This window comes from Bombina bombina, chromosome 8, assembly GCF_027579735.1.
Source record: "Bombina bombina isolate aBomBom1 chromosome 8, aBomBom1.pri, whole genome shotgun sequence".
NCBI classification, from domain to species: domain Eukaryota; kingdom Metazoa; phylum Chordata; class Amphibia; order Anura; family Bombinatoridae; genus Bombina; species Bombina bombina.
In genome coordinates, this window is record NC_069506.1 from 89073284 (window position 1) to 89092682 (window position 19399).

General features: G+C 37.3%; 1 protein-coding gene across 5 annotated transcripts in view; it reads left to right on the forward strand.

Annotated features, from left to right (window-relative positions):
* Positions 1–3530: 3530 nt before the first annotated feature.
* Positions 3531–19399, forward strand: part of RERE (arginine-glutamic acid dipeptide repeats) — a 1074498-nt gene continuing 1058629 nt past the window's right edge. For 4 of the 5 annotated variants that reach the window (XM_053690440.1, XM_053690438.1, XM_053690443.1 and 1 more), the window contains exon 1: positions 3532–3907. The gene's annotated coding sequence lies outside the window, so the exon portion shown is untranslated. Of the gene's footprint in view, positions 3908–19399 lie in introns of all 5 variants that reach the window. The other variant, XM_053690444.1, reaches the window with a different exon arrangement.

The window sequence follows — 19399 nt, forward strand, 5'->3', positions numbered from 1 at the left end:
CACTCATGTTCATATAACTGCATGTAATAGACACTACTATAAAGAATAAGATGCACATATAAAAGTCCAGTATAAAACTGTTTAAAAACTTACTTAGAAGCTCTCAGTTTAGCTCTGTTGAAAAGGTAGCTGGAAAGCCCACTGCAAGTGGGAAATAAGACACTCCCTGCTCCCCCTTCTTTTGCATATGAAAAGACCCTTAACACAAACAGGAGCAAGCTGGAGAAGGTAGCTGACGGTATTCTCATAAAACTTTGGGGCTTGGTTAGTAGTCTAAAAATCAGAGCAATGTTATTTAAAAATAAGCAAAACTATACATTAAAAAAAAAAAAACCTTTATGGGCTATGTAAATAGATCATCTACAAAACATTTATGCAAATAAAAAATGAGTGTATAATGTCCCTTTAAGTCTTCCCCTAGAAAAAAAAAAGAATATAAAAAAAGGAGATATCCAAAACAATTTCCAAACAGTCAGTTCCTATCCGTCATATAGCCAGGGTTACTCTCATCCTCTATCCAGGCTATCGTTCCTGCCCCCCTTCATTATCGAAAACTTCAGAGATTAAAACTTTCCTTCTTACATAAAGGATTTTCTTATTGTAACCCCATTCCATTATCATGAGAAGCCAAAGCTTTCATGGTGGCTTTCCTATATGGAAGCCTGGAATGGGAGAGCAAAGCTCCAGATTTAATTATAGAATCGGATGCGAGATGTTCAGGCTGGGAAGCTCGTTGAGGACCGTCTATAACAGGAGGCAAATAGTCTACTGGAGAAAAAGAACTTCATATAAATTGTCTGGAACTCTTGGCCGGTTCTTTGTGGTCAAGAGTTTTGTGAAGTCTCATCTTCCCACCTCTATTCTTCTCCGGATGGACAACATTTCCGCGGTACGTTATCTAAATCGTCTTGGAGGTACCAAATCAAGAAATCTTTCCAACATCAAACATTTCATTCATCTTTGTTTAGACAGGAATATCTCCATCAAAGCGGAATATATTCCACGTCTCTAAAATTTGGCGGCAGACTGGGGCTCCCGTTTTCTCAGATACTCCAGCAATTGGATGTTGAACAGAAGATTTTTTCTTTCAATTCAAGCTCTTTGCGGTCCCTTTTATATAGATATCTTTGCGTCTCGTCTCAACTTCCTCAGAATTTCAGCTGGCGGCCAGACCCTGACGCGTTAGCCATAGATTCCTTTTTTCAACTATGGCTGTCTCTCAGAGCTTATGCGTTTCCCCCTTTCTCTCTGATTGCCCGAACAATATTGATTGTTCGAAGGAAATTTCTCTCTCTGATTTTGATAACTCCCCTTTGACCATCTCAAGCATGGTACCCCCTCCCTTCTCGAGATGTCATACTAGCTTCCCCTCCTTCTTCCCGCTTGTTAAGACCTTCTTCTAGATCCCGACGGCAATCCCCACAACCTTGTGATTAACCAATCCCTCAGGTTAATAGCCTGGACGATTACGGAGAAGTCAGAAATCTCCTCAGCCTTTTGGACGGAGCTAGAAGCCTCATTCGTGAATCATGGGCCCCGGGTACTCACAAATGCTACTTTTCTGCATGGTCCAGATGGTTTTGCTGGTGCATGCAAATAAATTTGGATCCCGGTTTAACTCCTATAACTAATATTCTAAATTTTTTGTCCCACCTCTTCGATCTCGGTTTAGCTTACAGAACTATAAATATGTCTACATCAGCTATCTCCGCTAAACATGATTCCATAAATAATTCCCCTGTAGGCAAACATCCTTTGGTTTGTCGTCTCCTTAAAGTCATAAGATTAAAAAGACCCCCTACTCATAAGTATAACCGTTTTTGGGATGTAGATTTTTTTCCCTTTTTAAATCTTGGCCCTCTAATTTACTTTTGTCCATTAAACAAATTTCTGCTAAACTAGCTACTCTTCTCTGTTTGATCTTTTTTCGTAGAATTTCTGATGTTTGGGCTTTAGATTATAACTCTAAATGTTTCTCTCCTGAAGGTGTTACCTTTTTGCTATCTTGCAGAACTAAGACTTTGTCTTCCTCTATTTTCTATCCTTACCTTTCTTCCGAACCTTCCCTCTGTGTTGTTTCATGTTTGAAAAAGTATGAGTCTAGAACTTTTTCACTTAGATCTTCTTCGTCTAATCAACTCTTATCCTTTATCACCCCTCACAATACTTTCTCTTCTACTTCAAAAGCGAGGTGGGTTAAATGGGTTATGTCAGAAGCTGGCATTGATTTTGCTTTTGCTGCTCACTCGGTTAGAGGATCAGCAGCTTCTAAAGCCTTTTTAAAATCTGCTCCTTTGCAAGAAATTCTTAAAGCAGCAGACTGGTCCTCTGATTGCGTCTTCAAACACTTCTATTTTAAGCCCATTCAACATGCCTTGCTTAATCTTTTTTCTTAAATCTGTTTTTCTTAATCTTTGCTTTAAACTAGCAAAATATGAAGTCTCTGGTCTTGTAATAAAATTCCAATTATCCTAGCTTTGTGCCGGAATAATCTAGATTTTATTAAAGACACAAAGACTAATATTTTCCCTCCTCTTAATTTATCCCTCCCTATGTATTATACTTAATGTTATTTGATATACTTTAGCTTCATCTGAACAATCATCAAAATGTAGCCTGAGGGTTTCATACATTGGGCCTAGGGATGCCACCTCGACCATGTTTTCCTGGACACTTATGAGTTACGCATGCTGCAGGGTAAGCTGGGCGTTACAACATGTATGTATCATGTTGTTATCACAACATGATAAACAGCACAATACATGTTCCTCCTTGCACACCCTACATTAGGGGTAACTAATAAGTATCCAGAAAAAAACATAGCCGAAATGGAAACTCGAAATAGGCCCATTTATTAAGCTGCATATGCAACTTCAGGGCCTCAGTGTTTCAGGCTGGTGTGAGCGGGCCTGAAACGCTAGTCAAGTTGCTAGCCTCCCAATCGAGATTGGCTGTGCGCTACCAGGGGGTGGCATTACACAAGCAGCCGCTCGTGCAATGTTAAATACCAGGGGGTGGCATTACACAGCAACCGCTCGTGCAATGTTAAATGCAGGCAGCTTGCAGGAGAGAACCTTGTCCACCTGGCTTTTAATAAAGGGGGCTCAATGCATCCATGTAGGTGAGTAGAGCTTTTTACACCACAAAATATGGCTCCCCTTTTTTGTTGCTGCATTATTGTTGGTAGCAGTCATTTAAACCCCCATACCGATTTTTGAAGTACAATGATGCCGCATGGTAATCTTCCATTCTTATTCTTTTATTTGTGTCCCAATACAATTCATGTTCATAAAATAAAACCATTGTTTCTCCTGTCTCTGAAAGGTGTGCTAATGCTTGAATCTTCACCCTGCCTTGCTGCCTCGGAACAATAACACGATTCAGATTTCGAAGCTAGCTGTGAAACTACGATTCCCATCATGCAACACCGCAGACGTGATTAATACCCGGATGTCAAGCTTTTCGTCCTTGTCTGCCTCCTCGCTATTTTTTTAAAATCACTTTTGTAGACTCGCTGATTCGTTGGATTTCACCTCTTTTGCTGAGTGGGGCGGATGATCACTGTATGTCCTCCAATGATCCCGCATTTTGCTGGAAGTGGGAAGAATTAGAGGCGGATGGGAGTTAGTTGGCACAGGTTCTCTCACACACAGACTCAGGCACCGGGATAAATCGCCCCTCCCCCTTCATCTGAGCACCACCCCATTGCTATGCTGCTGCCTAACATACTGTGACACCCCCGCCGACCTCAGGATACTACCTTCAAAAGGACCAGCCCCTCAACACCCCACAAACCTGTACACTGAACGGGCAAAGCCGACCTAGGCCACCCACATATCCTCCTGCTCTACCTCTTTCTCTAATGGGCTTATATAAACCTACATCGATGTTGTAGAGCATCGGGAAGGTAAGTGCCTAGGCCTGCTGCCCCTCTCAGTCATGTGACTAGGTGTATTGTATTGAATTAAAGATGTGATTCTTTGAACATTTGTAGCCCTGGAGGCCCGTTTTGGTATAGTAGTGGGTTATTCGTGGTGCGCCTTTACTTTATGTTACCATCTGAGTGTTCGCTGTGTACTTTATGTGACATCTCACCTCCATCCTACATTATGTCCTGCTCAGTGCGCGTGCCTTGTAATTTACCCCCAATACCAGTCTGTGTTTACGTTGTGTGCCACTGCCATTCACTCCATTCCACATTGTGTGTCATATTCACTCCATTCCACATTGTGTGTCATATTCACTAACATTATTGTGTGTTTTGTGACAAATGTACACTGTCACCACTGTGTGTGTACCTTGTGGGCTATGTCTTCTTCCATCACACAGTCTAGACCTTGGCTAGCATATCTGCTTCCATCACACTTTGTTTGAATAACCTACTTATATCATACAATGTATATGAAACTCCATTTTTTATTTCATGATTCAGAAAGAGCATGCAATTTTAAGTAAATATATGAAGCCACCAAAAATGGTCTGGCTCCTAAGCTTTACATTCCTACCTTTTCAAATAAAGCTAACAAGAGATCAAAGAAAAATTGATAATAGGCATAAATCTAGAAAGTTACTTAAAATGTCATGCTCTATCTGAATCATGAAAGACAAAAATTGGGTTCAGTATCCCTTTAAGGCTTTCATATCTCTTTAATTTACACATTGTGTGACATTGCCTTTCTCACATGTTTTATATATACAGTATATATGTGTGTGTGTGTGTGTTATGAGTGTGATGTGTCCCTTTTATCAAACAGTGTACCTTGTGAAAGGTATCTTATCACACAGTGCATGCACTTTAGTTGTTTTGGCCTGTTCCTTTATTACAGTGTAACTTGTTTTTATGTGAATGCACATTGTGTGGCATATCTTTTTCACTATTCTATTTCAGTGTGTGCATTCTTTTGTATCTTGTATGGCCCATCTTCCATGCTGTCTGTGTTGGTCTGTATAACTTGTATGACATATCCATTATCCCATAGTGTGCATATTTTCTAAGATATCTATTTTCATAACACATCAGACTTTTCACATGTGCAAATCTTTGTTTGGATTTCTGCCCATTAGTGGGATGTCACAGATTCACTGATTCTACCACCTTTATTTTTATCTCCGTTGTGACTTATTCATGCAGTAGTTGTTCTTGTCATAGAGCTCACCTTTTGGCCTTAGTACAGGACCAGTAGTTGATGTTTATATTGGTTTGTGGAAATTGTTGGTTAGACACTGCAAAATATTCAGGAGGCTTTTTAAGAATAATTAACATGATCTTTCTTTACCAACAAAATTGAATTTCATAGTGAAGTCACATGTATCTCTTGTGATTCCTCTGTATCATTCCATTTCTTATATCTTAGTATTTTTTTGCATAATATAAACATTAATTAGACCATGGAACCTAATATGGTGATTTTCTTTCTCTCTACTGTTCTGCTTGTTGATATCGGCCACTAAGCTGAACTTTATTTTTAGTATGCAGGGCGTGATTATTTGGGGCTGCATTAATATATGATTGTGTATATGTAAATGGAAGGCACAGGAAACTATGTTCACAGGCAGGGCCTTTCTTTATTCTATCATGCTCTAGTGTGTCTCCCAGATCCTGAACCACTTGGACAATCAATTGGCTGTTTGCAACAAGGAAGACTGTTGTTTAGGGCAGTATGTGCACAATTATTAAGCTCAAATAGGGACATTTTTTTTTTCGTTATAGCCCCCCTCCTAGTAAAGTCCCTAGTTCAATTTCCATAGACCACCCGTCTGGCGCTACATTTTTTTTACACCACGTCACAGGGTTGTTTACAAATCACAACCCAGTTAAATTGTGCCATTCACCTTAATATATAGTGTGTTACCTTGCTAAGTAAAGCTGTCTTTGCTTTATCCAGGCTGGGAGGCACACTATGGGTCGACTTATCAAGCTGTAGCAGACAGGGGCGCACATACGCGCCCCCTGTCCGACGCAGCTTGCCTCTAGTGGGCTGAATTCCGCTGCCGGAATTCAGCATTGCACGCGAGCGCAATTTTGCGCTTGCGTGCAATTGCGCACCCTGCCTACGCGCGGGCAGGAGCTGTCAATCTCCCCGGTCGGACGAGACCGGGAGATTGAAATTCACCACCTAAGGGGTGGAGAAAGGTTAGGGAAGCAGCGGTCTGATGAACACTGCTTGTTAAATACAGACTGTAGGTTCTCTACAGCCGTAGCGGGGCGAAGGGGTTGATAAATCGACCCCTTTATATGGTGAACAGGGTGGTTGAGCAGTTTGACATTTTTTTTAGGGGGGAAAAATACAGAACCAGGCAGATGGTGTATAAAGATTAAACTGGGAGTGCGAAATTGAGTGATAATGTCTTTAAAAAGATAGTCTTTCACTATGCTTATTAATTGTGCAAATACTGCACAAATATGATACAAATAATTTGTTTACTTTCCTTGTAATTATACTAAATCATTTTAAAGACTATTTTTTTTTTTTTTTTTTTGGTTCAGGAGTTTTTTGTGTTTTTTTTTTCTTTTTTTTCTTTTTCCATTATAAAAGTACCTTCTATACCAGTGATACCCAATCAGCATTTTGAGAGACAACAAGTTTCATATAAAAGGCCCCAAATTAAAGGGACAGTCTACACCAGAGTTTTTATTGTTTTAAAAGATAGGTAATCCCTTTATTACCCATTCCCTAGTTTTGCATAACCAACACAGTTATATAAATACACTTTTTACCTCTGTAATTACCTTGTATCTAAGCCTCTGCAAACTGCCCCCTTATTTGAGTTCTTTTGACAGACTTGCATTTTAGCCAATCAGTGCTTGCTCCTAGGTAACTCCACATGCATGAGCAGTGTTATCTATATCACACACATGAACAAACACCCTCTAGTGGTGAAAACCTGTTAAAATGCATTTAGATAAGAGGCGGCCTTAAAAGTCTAAGAAATTAGCATATGAACCTCCTGAGTTTAGGTTTCAACTAAGAATATCAAGAGAACAAAGCAAAATTGGTGATAAAATAAATTGGAAAGTTGTTTAAAATTACACGCCCTTTACATGTCCTATCTGAATCCCAAAAGTTTATTTTGGACTAGACAGTCCCTTTTAATAAAGTATATCCTTCACATATAGAGAGATTTCTGAGTGTGCTCCCAAACATTTTGCTTTAAATGCTTGATGTCAGCAAAAGATGGGTTGTGCATAAATGGATGTGGGTGCTAAAATTGCATTTATAGAGCAAACTGTCCTACACACACACACTCTGTGCACCGCTAAGCAAAAAAAAGTTAAAGGGACAGTTCATTGTTAAATAGTTTTTCCTTGAATGTGATCCCCATGACTTGTTATACCAGCTGCAGTGTATAAAATGTATGAGAAATTCCTTATTTATGCTTCTTTTTGCAAAATAAATAGCTGGATTTGCTCTTTGAAGATTAGTCTAGTTATCTCATTATCTTATCACTCAAATGCTTCTTTCTTATCTATTTATCTGTACAATACTTAGAAAGAACACTGTGAGTGTAATTTCTTCTGATGACTGTGTTTACATAGTTTCTCGCTACCTAGGTATAGAAACATTCATTATAGGCATGGATACTACAGTCTAAATCAGATATTTCCAATGCCATCATAAAGGCTAAGGAGCTATTTATAAACAATTACACTCCAGCAGGTAAAATGGATCATTGGAAACAAATTAAAGGAGATAAAGATTTGGGTAAACTGTCACTTTTATTCTGTTCCTATAAAATTGAGGAATATCTAAATCTAATTTTATTGATGTTAGTCCTTAAATGTATACTAAACCCACATTTTTTTTCTTTTATGATTCAGATAGAGCATGCAATTTTAAGCAACTAATTTACTCCTATTATCAATTTGTCTTCATTCTTTTTGTATCTTTATTTGAAAAATCAGGAATGTAAGCTTACAAGACAGCCCATTTTTGATTCAGCACCCTGGATAGCGCTTGCTGATTGTTTGCTGCTCCTATACTTACATTCCTGCTTTTTTCAAATAAAGATACAAAGAGAACAAAGACAAATTTGATAAAATTATTAAATTAGAAAGTTGCTCAAAATTGCATGTTCTATCCGAATCTTGAACGAAAACATTTGGGTTCAGTATCCCTTTAAGGTGTCACAGGAATAGTAAAAAAAACAATGCATACTGTGTCACACTTTTTAAAAATCACATCAGATTAAGGGCTAGATTTATTAAAGCTTAGACGGACAGGGGCACGTATACGCGCCCCTGTACGCCTCAGCTCGCCTGTGGCGGTGCAAAATTATCCGCAGGTATTTGCCATTGCACACGAGCGCAATTTTGCGCTTGCGTGCAATCCCGCCCCCTGCCCGCGCACAGCCAATCACGCGCGGTCAGGAGCTGTCAATCTCCTCGGTCTGACTAGACCGAGGAGATTGAATTTCGCCACATTAGAGGTGGCAAAGAGGTTAGGGAAGCGGCGGTCTGGTGACCGCTGCTTGATAAATGATGGCGAACAAGTTCTTGTGAGAACTTGCAGCCGTAGGGCTTTAATAAATCTAGCCCTAAGTAGTTGGGAATAGACATGTATTTAGAAACAAATGCAGAATATGGCCGCCACCAAGGGCATTTGGCTTTTTTGACACTGGATTTTTTCTTGTGCAACACACAAAGATCTTTATGTGTTGCACTTTCAAAAGAAGAAATCTGACTCCGAAAAGAGCCAAATGCTGCAGGCGGCAGCCATTGTCGGTATTCGTTGCTACTAAATGAAACACCAGAATTCATATGTCTATTTGGGAATCGCTTCTGAAAGGGACACTAAACCCAATTTTTCTTTCTTTCATGATTCAGATAGAGCATGAAATTTTAAGCAACTTTCTAATTTACTCATTATCGATTTTCTTCGTTCTCTTGCTATCTTTATTTGAAAAAGGAGGCATCTAAGCTAAGGAGTCAGCCAGTTTTAGGTTCAAAACACTGGACAGCACTTGTTTAATGGTGGCTGACATTTAGCAACCAATCGGCAAGAACAACCCAGGTTGTGAACCTAAAATGGTCTGGCTTCTAAACTTTTTTGCTTTTCAAATAAAGATAGCAAGAGAAAGAAGACAAATTGATAATAGGCGTAAATTAAAAAGTTGCTTAAAATTGCATGGTAGATCTGATTCATCAAAGAAAAAATTTGGGTTCAGTGTCCCTTGAAGTCCAAATTTTTTCTTTCTTGATTCAAATAGAACTTGTAATTTTAAACAATTTACTTTATCTAATTTGTCTTGTACTCTTGGTATCCTTTGTTGGAAAGGATACCAAGGTAGGCTTAGGAGCTACTAATTGGTTGCTGCACGTATATGCTTCATGTTATTGGCTCACCCATTGTGTTAACTAGCTCCCAGTAGGTCATTGCTGCTTCTTGAACAAAGGATACTAAGAAAATGAAGCAAATTATATAATAGAAGTTAATTGGAAAGTTGTTCAAAATTGTATTCTCTATCTGAATTATGAAAGAAAAATGTTGTTTCATGTCCCTTGACGTATACTGTTATACTTAATTTTAAAGGAGCAGAACAGTGATTATTTCCCACCGTGCTCTGTCGCCCCAGCTGCATGTGTAATTTAAAGGATTTACATTTATTGTCTAGGTGTAAAGTAATGGGCACTGCCATGTTAAAATCCACTGCTCGCATTTACCATTGCACACAAGCGCTCGTGACTGGAAGAGACCAGAGATTGAAATTCTCCATCTGAGAGGTGGAGAACAAGGAGAGGTGGTTTAATGACTTCTGCTTGATAAATCCTGACTGCAGGTTCTCTTGTGTGAACCTGCAGTCAAAGTTTAGAGAAGAACTTGATAAATCGAGCCCTATATATCTTATGCATTTGATGTCCCCAGTATTCCTTTAGATTTGATAATGAACACCTAGGGTTCGATGATGACCGTGCCCATTATTTTACTCAGGGGAGCAAAATAAATAATGAAAATATAATTTATTTTTTTACTACAGATAAACCTTTTATTTTACAATCTGAAACATAATTTAATTGGGAGGCATTCAGCAGATGTGTGGAATAGAATGCACATAATTATGTATTTGTAATCTACCTCTGGATACATTTTCTATTTTAATTATTTTCTTCTCTCTGATTATATTTCCACAGTTTACTGTGTTGAGTTGTAAGCAAATTATATGTTTTTGAATTTGTGAGAGAAGGTCATATGCAGGGCATGAAATTCTTGTAGGGATCTTGCTAGTGAGTTATTTGAAACCAGTGTTGGGCAGAGACTTATGCAGGAGTGTACATTTGACTAATGTTTCTTAAAGGGACACTCAATCAAAATTAAACTTTCATTATTCAGATAGAACATGCTATTTTAAACAACTTTCCAAATTACTTCATTTAACAAAATGTGCACAGTCTTTTTATATTTAAAATTTTTGAGTCACCAGCTCCTACTGAGCATGTGCAAGAATAAGTGTGTATGCATTTGTGAATGGCTGATGGCTGTCACATGGTACGTGTATGCATTTGTGATTGGCTGATGGCTGTCACATGGTACAGGGGGAGTGGAAAAAGACATAACTTTTAAAATTGTAAAAAAAAATCTACTACTCATTTGAAGTTCAGACTAAGTGCTATTGTATTGTCTTGTTATCTTGCATTTGTTGATTATGCAAATCTACTGTGTTGACTGGTCCTTTAAACTCCAAAGGCCGGTGTTCTATCAGAATTTGCTCTTTTGTCAGAATCTGCTAGCTCTGACTGCGCATGCTCTGTATTACGTAATCGCACTACACATATGTTAAATAGGAATGTGAGGAATGCGATTATGTAAATCAGCAGCATGCACACTCAGAGGTAGCAAATTCTGACAATGAAGTTGTCATGTCGGATTTTGCTGCGACTACGAGATGCACATCCGGTGTTCTGTCAGAATCTGCAACCTCTGACTGCACATGCTGTATTATGTAATCACATTCCACACACTCCTATTTAACATTTGTCGAGTGCGATTACGTAATACAGAGCATGTGCAGTCAGAGGTAGCAGATTCGGATGGAACACCGGCCATGCCGCAACTTGCTTGAAATCTTGATTGTAAAAACGATTAAAGGGACATGAAACCCAAAAATGTCCTTTCATGATTCAGATAGAGAATAGAATTTTAAACAAGTTTCCAATTTACTTCTATTATTTTATTGGCTCACATGGGTGTGTGTATATATATATATATATATATATATATATATATATATATATATATATATATATATATATATAATGTACCGATACCAAGTATTTGCATGAGTACTTGTACTCGTGCAAATGCACCGATACTTAAACCGATACCTCCACTTCCTACCCATATGCTATCTTGTGGCGTTTTTTCAAACTGCATGTTCCCATTTCATTTTAAACTGGAGTGGAGACTAAACTAAAAATTGTTTACTACTGTTCTGCCAATACAAATTGCTGTTATTTGTATTATTGTAGGAGAGATCACTGTACCTCGTTCAGACAAACCCCTGAAGTACTGGGCAGTTAATAAACAGATTTCCAGCTCTGGCTAAAATGGCCCAAAAATATCTTTCTGTCCCATGCAGTAGTTTGGAAAGTGAAAGACTGTTCAACTTCAGATTGATGTTATATAACAGCCCTACAACCCAATTGTATCACCCCTTTAAATTTAATATTTTATTGTAATATTTTTTGTTTATAAACATGTTCAGTGAACTTTTCATTTCATAATGTCTTTTGAATTACAGTCCTTTATAATTATAAAGAAGGAATCTTAAATAATTAGTCTGTATTGTGCTTGGTATACTGTCACATGACATATAAAAAAAAAAGTATCAGTAATTGGTATCGGCGAGTATTTGAAAACAAGTATCGGGACTTGTACTCAGTCATAAAAAAATGGTATCGGTGCAACATATATATATATATATATATATATATATATATATATATATATATATATATATATATATATATATATATATATATATATATATATATATATATATATATATATATATATATATATATATACACATATATATACACAGCCACCAGTCAGCTGCTGCTCCTGAACTTTCCTAGATAAACCTTTCAGAAAAGGATATCGAGAAGTCTTATCCTTTTCTGAAAGGTTTATCTAGGAAAGTTCAGGAGCAGCAAAGAACCTAGGTTCTATCAGATGATTAGTATATATATATATATATATATATATATATATATATATATATATATATATATATTGATTTTCATTGGCTCACCCATGTGTTCAGTCAGCAACCAGTAGGACATTGCTGCTCAATTAACAAAGCATATCAAGAGTATGAAGACACATTGATAATAGGAGTAAATTAGAAAGTTGCTTAAAATGGCATGCTCTATCTGAATCATGAAAGAAAAAAATAAAATAGGTTTTATATCCCTTTAAGTTACATACACAGGCTGTCACCGTCAACAAAACATGAGAACCAACTTATAAAAAAAAAAAAATTACGGCAAAGTTAAAAAAACAGGGCTTTGTATATTTATTTTAATGCATGTATGTGTCTATTGGCACACTTGAAAATTGTTTACATAATATTTTTGTCTATTATATATTGCAGCAAACCTCTGATAGAAAGAAGCACAATAAAAATGCAGACTATTGTATCACAGATGAAATAGTTGTTGTGTAATGTATCATTAAGTGCCAACCCCAAAAAAGTTTAAAGGGTCAGTCAACACCCGAAACAACTTTATCCCATACCTTCGATCCGCCAAAGACGATGCGCCTGCACCGCATCCCATTTTCACCACCTCTAGCGTTATATGAGTAATCGTCCAAAGCACATACATTTTTCTGATAGAGATATGGCAGCCAAACTCCCCCCACCGTGACGTAGTAGGTTTCAGTTTAATTGAATCAGAATCGAATCCTCGGCTGGATTCTTAACACGCGTTCACGCTTGCACTTCTGATTTCGGCTTGAAAACTGACAGAGCATAAAATGCACATGCGTCAACAGTTCATACATGAACGAGCATGGCATTTAGTAAAGAAGGGGACGAAGGAGGAGGGGGAGGAGCTTGGCTGCCATATCTTTATTAGAAAAACGTATGTGATTCAGACGATTACAAGTATAACGTTAGAGGTGTTAACAATGGGATGCGGTGCAGGCGCATTGTCTTTGGCGGATCAAGGTATGGGATAAAGTTCTTTCGGGTGTTGACTGTCCCTTAAATTGATGATCTGGAGAACTGACGTGCATGCTCTTTAAGTGAGTTTACTGAAGCTTTAAACCCAAATTATTTTCTTTCATGATTCGGATAAAGAATACAATAATAAAAAAAAAAAAAGTTTCAAATTTACTTCTCTTATCACACTTGTGGTGTTCTTATGTTATTGTTTGTTGAATAGATATCGAAGTAGGTATTGTGCATGTTTCTGGAGCACTGGATTACAGGAAATAGTGCTGCCATCTAGTGCGCTTGCTAATATATAACATTGCTGCAAAACTGCTGCCATATAGTGCTGCAGACACATGCACACGCATAAACGTACATGCCTGCTTTTCAACAAAGGATAACAAGAAAACAAAATTGATAATATAAGTAAATTGGAGAGTTTTTTTAAAATTGTATAATCCAAACAAATAAGCAAAGTCCAAGTATCAAATGGCTCAATTTCCATATGATATATATATATATAAAAAAAAAAAATATAGATATAGATATAGATATAGAGATAGATAGATAGCACACAAGTAGAATGTTACAGTTCAGGAGTCCTGAACTGAGAACAAGCGGTACTCACAAAATGCGCTAGTCAGGGGAAAAGGAAATAGTTTGCAGCAGTAACAATGAATGTGCAAGGGGATAACAGCGCTCACAAGTCCTTATATAAGCAGAATAATGTGCGATTGATATGTATACAGTATCAGTGATGTAAGAGACCAATATTCCTTAAATATATACAAAATGTCATAGAAGATCCATTTGATGATCTTTAAATGCAGTGAATTCCCTTACCAGAAGTTACCTCAATCATATGAGGTAAGTTGCCGCACTGGAAGGGGTACTCAGTTCTTTGTAGTTGGTTAATCCGGAATACCAGTGTATGCTTCTATGGTTTCATCCACCTCACTATACTCTAAGTTCCCTGTATTTGTTTGTTAAACTTTGTCTGGTGTCTTTTATATTGTATTGTACTTTACTTTTATTTTTGTACCCATGGACAGCGCTGCGGAATCTGTTGGCGCTTTATAAATAAAAATAATAATAATAATAACTAGACTCTGCCCCGGTTCAATGTGTAAATGATACATACCGCTCTCAAAGTAATTCCATTTGGCAAGCAGCACCGGTGCCCATCTTCTGTGATGTCACACTTTGTCATGACAACAGTGACACACACTCCGGGAAACCACTCCCCGTTACTGTCTAGTGTCTGTAACACATCATCTATCCCATATATAGGGGCAAACCACTTTAACACCATCACAACTACCAGTGTCTTATGAAAATACACCATATCGGCTTTATTCCCAGCTTATGTTAAGTCTGCGATCAGATCGTCTTAGAATTAGTCTCTATGCCGCACTGTGTAAACTTGTAACCTTACAACAAAACAGACGCCCACATCCTGTGTTATACGACATCGTCATAGCAACTAAAGCAAACAACCCGGGAGACCACTCCCAGTTGATGACAAAAACCTGCTGTACCTGGCCGATGCTCATTGGGGACACATCACCTACATTTCCAGTTCATATTATACCTGTAATAGGCGTACGGCATACAGATCGTCCCTGTCACAGTCTGTACACTAACCAGTGTTGGTACGCAGCATCATGCTGCCCTGCCCACCTATCCTCATTGGAGCAGCAGGGGCACACCTCCCCTCCTATAGTTTGGGAAGAAACAAAATAAAAATAAAAATTCATTAAAAAATAAACAATGAGCAGCAGCAACCAAAATATCCCACAACCAACTCGACACAACCCCCAAACAATCATACAGTGCCTATAGGCAATACCTGCCAAACATCCCAGAATAAACTAGCAGAAAGTGTGTCACCAAAACACAAGTGCTAATGTACAAGGGATTGCAGAAACAATCAACTTAATATAGCAAGTGACTTGTATACTCTTAATCCTAAACATAGAACAAATGATTGGATGATTGGGCTCTAATATAAAAGCCCCAATGTCAATACACATAAGATAAAGTGATCTAACACATTGGCTGTATTATCATACTAGTTAATGTGATTCATGACAACCCCCAACACTATCAACCGTTTCCATGGCCCAGAGACACTCTATGAAGGAACCAAACTCTACATCCTTCCACCTATGGCAGTCTTCCATCGGCCACACCATCTGTATACATATAAATCGTTAGGAGCTATGGCTCGTCCATGGTGCAAAGTCAGTGAGGGATCACGAACACCTTGTGCAAGTAAAAACCAAAAGCAACAACAAAACACAAAAACAAAAAAGTGTGCTCCGTGAACAACACATTATACATACAACCTAGGAGGAAAAATAACCTAAATGCAAGAATAAATAAAGAGACCTAAAAAGTCTCCAATTAAAAACAAATATCCTAATGTCTAAGTTCTACATTGGGTCAGTTAGAACAAAATAGAACAGAGAGATCAGTCTGTGAATATGTCACTACCTTAATATCTCAAGGAAGGGATGACTTAAGAAATGTCACATTAGAAAGTATAGAGGAAAGCACACAAAGTAGCAGCAGAAAGCACATGAAAATTAAATGTATGACAACAAATGCAAGAAGCATGACAGGTAAAATGGGGAGCTGGAGCTCTTAGTTGCAGAAGAGGACTATGATGTTATCAGTATAACTGAAACTTGGTGGGATGATTCACATGACTGGGCAGTTAACTTAGAGGGGTATACATTATTTAGGAGGGACAGGAATAATAAAAGGGGTGGAGGAATCTGCATGTATATTAAACCTAACCTTAAACCTACAATAAGGGAAGATATTTATGATACAAGTGACAATGTAGAGACCCTGTGGGTTGAAATAAAGAGTGGGGAGAAAAATCCTAAAAAAATATTACTAGGAACATGCTACAAGCCTCCCAACATTAGTGACCCGGAGGAAACTCAACTACTTATCCAAATAGGTAAGGCTGCTAATAACAGTGCTGTAATTATGGGAGATTTTAACTACCCTGATATAAACTGGGCCAATGAAACTAGTAATTCAGCTAAGGTTTTTAAATGTTCTCAGGGATAACTTCTTGTCACAATTAATAGAGGAGCCAACTAGGAGTAACGCTATATTGGATTTAGTGCTATCAAACAATACAGATATAATATCAAACATAGAAGTTAAAGAACATTTGGGTAACAGTGATCATAACATGGTCACATTTGAAATCTCTTTTCATATGCAGTATTTTAAAGGCTTAACTAAGACTTTTAATTTCAAGAAAGCAAAATTCAACGATTTAAGGAAATCATTAAATAATATAAATTGGGACAATGTATTTTCTAATAAAAATACAGAGGATAAATGGATAATATTTAAAAATGTGTTAAATAAATATACATATCAACACATACCATATGGTTATAAAAATAAAAAAACAAAGCCGTTATGGCTAAATAAAAATGTGTTAAGAGAAATTAGGAAAAAACGTAGGGCATTTAAATTATTAAAAGAAAATAGTACAGACTCAACACACAATATTTATAAGGAATGTAACAAAGCATGCAAAAAAGCAATCAAATTAGCCAAAATTGAAAATGAAAAATTAATTGCCAAGGATTCTAAGTCTAACCCTAAAAGGTTCGTTAAGTACATAAATAGCAAAAAATCTAAGAAGGATAATATAGGTACATTAAAATGCGTGGAGGGTAGCATGATAAATAATGACAGGGAGAAGGCTGAGGTACTAAACCAGTTTTTTTTCTTCAGTATACACAAGAGAGGAACCATTGAATGATACTTTGGAACAGAATAGAACATGCCAGTCCATACCACTAACTGGGTTTTGTTTAGAGGATATCAGGAAAAAACTGGAAAATATTAAGGTAAATAAAACTCCAGGCCCAGATGGAATACACCCAAGGGTGTTAAGGGAACTTAGCACTGTTATAGACAAACCTTTACTCTTAATTTTTCAAGACTCATTATCCTCAGGCATGGAACCCCAGGATTGGCGTAAAGCTGATGTGGTGCCACTCTTCAAAAAAGGAAGCAGGGATGATCCAGGAAGCTATAGACCAGTTAGTCTGACATCAATAGTGGGGAAGATATTTGAAGGGATTATAAGGGATTATATTGATAAGCATATTCGTGTAAACAAGATTATGAGTTCTAATCAGCATGGCTTTAGGAGAAAGAGATCATGTCAAACTAATCTAATTAGATTCTACGAGGAAGTAAGTAAAAATATAGATAAAGGGGAATCAGTTGATGTGATATACTTAGATTTTGCAAAGGCATTTGATACAGTGCCACATGAGAGATTAATGCACAAAATTAAGGGACTGGGAATAGCTGAAAATGTTAGCTCATGGATAAATAACTGGATAAAAGATAGGGAGCAACGAGTAGTAGTAAATGGATCATACTCAGATTGGACAAAGGTAATCGGTGGCGTCCCCCAGGGATCAGTTCTGGGCCCTGTTCTTTTTAATATTTTTATAAATGACTTGGAGCAAGGATTAAATAGCGACATCTCTATTTTTGCAGAGGATACTAAGTTAAGTAAGGTCATTAGGTCAGAGCAGGACAAACTCTCTTTACAAAGGGATTTGCTAAAATTAGAACTATGGGCAAGTGAATGGAAAATATGATTTAATACGGAAAAATGCAAGGTTCTACATTTTGGAAGTAAAAATAAGCAGGCTATGTATTTTTTAAATGGGACAAGACTTAGCCAAACACAGGAGGAAAGGGATTTGGGAGTAGTAATAGATAACAAGCTAAAGATGGGTGCACAATGCAGGGCAGCGGCTTCAAAGGCTAATAAGATACTAGCATGTATTAAAAGAGGCATTAATTTAAGGGAGGAAAGCATAATTCTGTCATTATATAAAGCCCTGGTAAGACCTCACCTTGAGTTTGGAGTGCAGTTCTGGGGACTGATTGCTAAAAAAAGATATTGCAGAACTAGAAAAGTTCAGAGAAGGGCCACAAAGCTAATAAGGGGATTGGAGAAATTAACCTATGAGGAGAGGCTAGCCAAACTGGGTCTGTTTTCTTTAGAAAAAAGGCGCTTGAGAGGTGACATGATTACTTTATATAAATATATTCAAGGCCCATATACAGAGATAGCAGAAGCTCTGTTTGTTCCAAGAAAATTGTTTCTGACAAGAGGTCATAATTTAAAGGGCCACTTTAAGTAAATATTTTCTATGCCTGTTACTAACTAACTACCCCAAATACGCTTTTTATCAATAGCATTTCATTAACATATCTCTACCGTATATCAGAAATCTTGTCTGCAAATTTGTTTTCCAAACCCACTCCATGGGTATCCTTTGCTCTGTACCAATCCGTTTACAGTACCTAGGTTTCAAAATGGCGCTTTAAACACAAAGTTATTGGTTTAAGTATTTTGAACATGCAGTGCTGAAAATAGTGGGCAGGATAACGTGACATCATCGGCGAATAAAAGATATAACTTTTAGAATGTTATGAAACTTCGTTTTGGAGAAAATATAGGTCAGTAGGTTTTAATTAATGTTTATTAACTTTAATATGTTAGTTGTTTAGCTTAAAAATTATAACAGAAAGTAATCCTTTAAGGTTGGAGGAAAGGAGATTTAATCTCCTGCAACGGAAACGTTTTTTCACTGTAAGAGCAATAAAATTGTGAAACTCATTACCAAAGGAGGTAGTGAATGCCAATACCATAGATACATTTAAAAATAGTCTGGATAAATTTCTGTATATAAACAAAATTCATGGATATGATTGCTAGTATTAAATGGGTCACATTTTAATGGGATTATTTAACCTTAACTGGAGCTTTTTGTAAGTATTTTAGATTTGTATAGGTTGAACTCGATGGACTTCAGACTTCAGTCTTTTTTCAACCTATGTTAAAAAAAAAACTGTGCCATAGTGTAGAATAAGTGACACTGAAATGTAACAAAATGGGTCATATAATCAGCAAGCTGGCAATGGGGGCCACTGAAGATATTTTCATGAACTCTTATGTTAGACTATGATCAAGGACTCTCAATGAACACTCTGTGTTCTAATGTCTAGGTCTAAACCTTGGGCTGGGGCAAATAACACCATATGAGGACCTAACACTCTCGTAATATAGAATGTGTGATACTCTAACCAAATAACCTGTGTGCTATACTTAGCAAAATGGCCATAATGACCATCAGGATCACATACTGTAATTGTATGTTCTCATGAGGGAATATGAACGTGG